This window comes from Malus domestica, chromosome 15, assembly GCF_042453785.1.
Source record: "Malus domestica chromosome 15, GDT2T_hap1".
NCBI classification, from domain to species: domain Eukaryota; kingdom Viridiplantae; phylum Streptophyta; class Magnoliopsida; order Rosales; family Rosaceae; genus Malus; species Malus domestica.
The window spans coordinates 38,496,708-38,499,988 of NC_091675.1; the positions used below are offsets into that span (position 1 = coordinate 38,496,708).

Below are 3,281 nucleotides of genomic sequence, written 5' to 3' on the forward strand. Positions count from 1 at the left end.
TATTTTGTTCAATTTCAAGGTTAATATTGACCAATTTCCCTTTGATCAGAAATGATCTAATTAACATCCCAAACACACAATATCACTACAACCATAGCGCGGACGTCTCTAGTATCCACCTGTGTAAATGTTTTAAATTGACGATCGAATTAAATCATTGTATTCATATAGGGTTAAAGAGTGTAGCTGTAAAAAATCATCAAAATTGGAGTTAAAATAACCATTAAATCATGATTTTTCCTTTCTTGCTGTCAAAAAGGTTTGTCCCATTACTTGATCTCTGAATGTTTGTTTTTTTTGAGATTTTTGGCGTACGCAATCTCGAAACATATACAAACAAGTTTGATGGTTAAATCATTGAAACTAGTTTCGTACAAAGTGTTTCTCATCAAGTTCAACGGTATACGTAGATTTTAATTTATTTATTTAGTACTTATAACACTTAAGAAATTGAATGATATATATATGTAAAAAAAAATTATTATGGGTTTTTATTAGAAAAATATATTATTTTGGGGTTTATGTAAAAAAAATTTGAATTTGAAAGGAGTAAAGTCACATTTTCAGTAATTTTTATAATAATTGAAAAAATAAAATTACCTTGTGCGACACCTTAACATGGTTGTCGCGCAAAAGCACTTTGCGCGGCGTCAAATAGTATACCTATGTCGCACAAGTTATGATAATTTTGGCAGTCCAATAGTGAAAATTAGGCGATTTTTTTCAATTTTCATAAGTTTGGCACTTCCTTCTTTCCCTCTTTCCCGTATAATTAATAGACCTCTCTCTTCCCTCTTTCCCGTATAGACCTCTCTCTTCCCTCTTGCTCATCTCTCCTCTCTTTCCCGTACACATCTCTCTCCCTCTCGTTCTCAAGCTTTCCTCTTCACAATCTCGAATCCAACCACCACCACAACTCTGTCGGTTGTCTTTCTCCCTCTCGTTCTAAACGACGGGCAGCGACGCAAATCAAGTCCCAAATTCAAGGTGAGGGTTTCTGATTTTCGATGGGTTTTTGTTATTTAGGGTTTAGGCTCAAATTGCATGTTGGATTTTTGTCAAAGTGCTTTTTTCGTGATGTGATTCGAGTTGATTGTCTGAAGTTTTTGCAATTTAGTTGATCTGTATGTGTGTTTTGTGTATGAACATGGAGGTGTTCTTGTTGAAGTTTTTGCAATTTTATTCATGACTTATTTATGTTTGGCAGTTTTTATGAGTTATTACCAAGATTGATCTGAGTATGTATAGCATAATTTGAGCATTGTTGAAATGAATCTGCAGTATTCTAGTGTTTTGTTATTGTTTTGAGTCCAATGGTCGCTATCCCAACGAAGACTTCACCGAAAGTCAAAGCCTTTGTGCAATTTCCCCTGTTTGTTTATAGAGGATATTAGGTGAAGCACATGCCTTTACTAGATATATTTAGGACCTTGGATCTATAAGTTAAGAGGGGAGAGAAGACTTGTAAAATTACAGCATAAGTTTTTCCGGTGCAACTGTCCGTGTAGTAAACTTTGATATCCGATGGTTGTGGACCTGATTAAGTTATAACATTATAACATTAAATAACGTAAACCTTGATAGCACAAGTTGTCTAATTACGCTGATAGTCTCTCAAACTTACAAGTTCTGCTGAATTCCTATTTCACATCTTAATTCCTCACGGGGGGATGTAGCAAACTTGGATTTGCACCAAGTTCTTGTTGAATAAATAAAGGCTTGCAATGACCTGTACAAACTATTATAGTTGGAATATACCATACATAGGAAGTCAGAACTCGTGGGTGATTTACTCTGTGATTTCGAGCCTTGAATTCTGCTTGCATTCCATTTATTTATGTGAATTGAAATGCATCTGTAACTTTTACCAATTGCCTGACATATTAATATTCTGAAACTGAAATGTATATAGCATCACAATCTCAAGCTTGCTCGTTTTGTTCTAATCATTTTTTTACTGGTTGTCGTGTCTCTAGTGTCCCAGTGCAATCCTTCAAAGTACTAGTCTGGTCGTTGTGGGGGAACAACTAGAGTTGGTGTTCTTATTGGAGGTAAATTTTTCTACTTTTTACACTTATTTCAAAATTTATCATATGCTCAGCTATGTTACCTTTTTTTTCCCGCTTCAGTTGTTTTCGCTTCTTCTTTCTCCACATCTCATTTTTAGACATGATAACTCTTAAAGACATAAGAGCATGACTGTAATTCCACTGGAGAATACTGCAGATTCATTTCAGCAATGCTCAAATTATGCTCTAAAGTTCTTAACTAACTAGATTACCGAAAATATGTATTGAATTTGAGTCTTCATCCCTCATACCGAAAAAATGACTTAAATTTGAGTCTCAGTTCTCTTTCTCTTCTCCCCTTTTCCTTTTCCCTTTAATTTTCTCATTTCTCTGTTTTGCTTCTTTGCAATAATTAAATACATATTCCAAGCATATGTGTGTGTGTATGTATATGTATGTATATGCAAATAATTGGAAGATTAGTTGGTTGGATGATGGATTGCAAAATGTTTGCCACTGCAATTTGGAATTTCCATTTCTTATTCTGTTTTAATTTTTATAATAGTTTGATTAGTTTAATCATATCAGTAATTTGTGTTTTGCTTTTTAAATGGATTAATGGGTTTCCTACTTTGCTTGATATCAAAGTTCTTAACTACAAAACAAGATCACCGAAAATAAGACTTGAATTTGAGTCTTCATCCCTCGTACCGAAAAATGACTTAAATTTCACCTTTTTTTGTTGATTAATGTCATAACTTATGTGCTTTAGCTTTTCGTTCTGATTCTTCATATTGGCGAAGATATTGTTTCTTCTTTGTCGTCATCCTCTCTTTGTATCACCTTATTCCTTGAAATAAAATGAAGTATCAACTCTAGGACAAGTAAAAGTTCCTGATACTGGTGCCTCTTCTTCCAGATCAAACACCGCAGAGGTCGATTCATTGAAGGAGCAAGTGATAACCTTAAAGGGTCAGCTTGAGGTCCAGGTCGAGCAGATGAGGGAGCAAATAAGGGCCCAGGGCGAGTAGCTGCAAGCCTATGCTGGGCACATGAGAGACCTTGTACAAGCCATATAGATGACTAGCCTCCAAATCTCGCTACCAGTACCTGATCTTGCTACACCTTCGACTTCCGAGCCACCTCACCCTGCTGATACCCAGTAGCCACTTCACCTAGAAGACTACTTGTAGTTTTTTCTTTTTTATTCGAACATCTTGTATATACATTTCCATATATTTTATAATTAAATATTTTTCTTTGGTTAATTAA

At 34.9% G+C, this 3,281-nt stretch overlaps 1 long non-coding RNA gene across 1 annotated transcript; it reads left to right on the forward strand.

Annotated features, from left to right (window-relative positions):
* Nucleotides 1-814: 814 nt before the first annotated feature.
* Nucleotides 815-3,281, forward strand: LOC114820662 (uncharacterized). Its single transcript, XR_003768100.2, has 3 exons — nt 815-987; nt 1,977-2,051; nt 2,929-3,281. It is a non-coding gene; the product is annotated as an uncharacterized lncRNA (long non-coding RNA).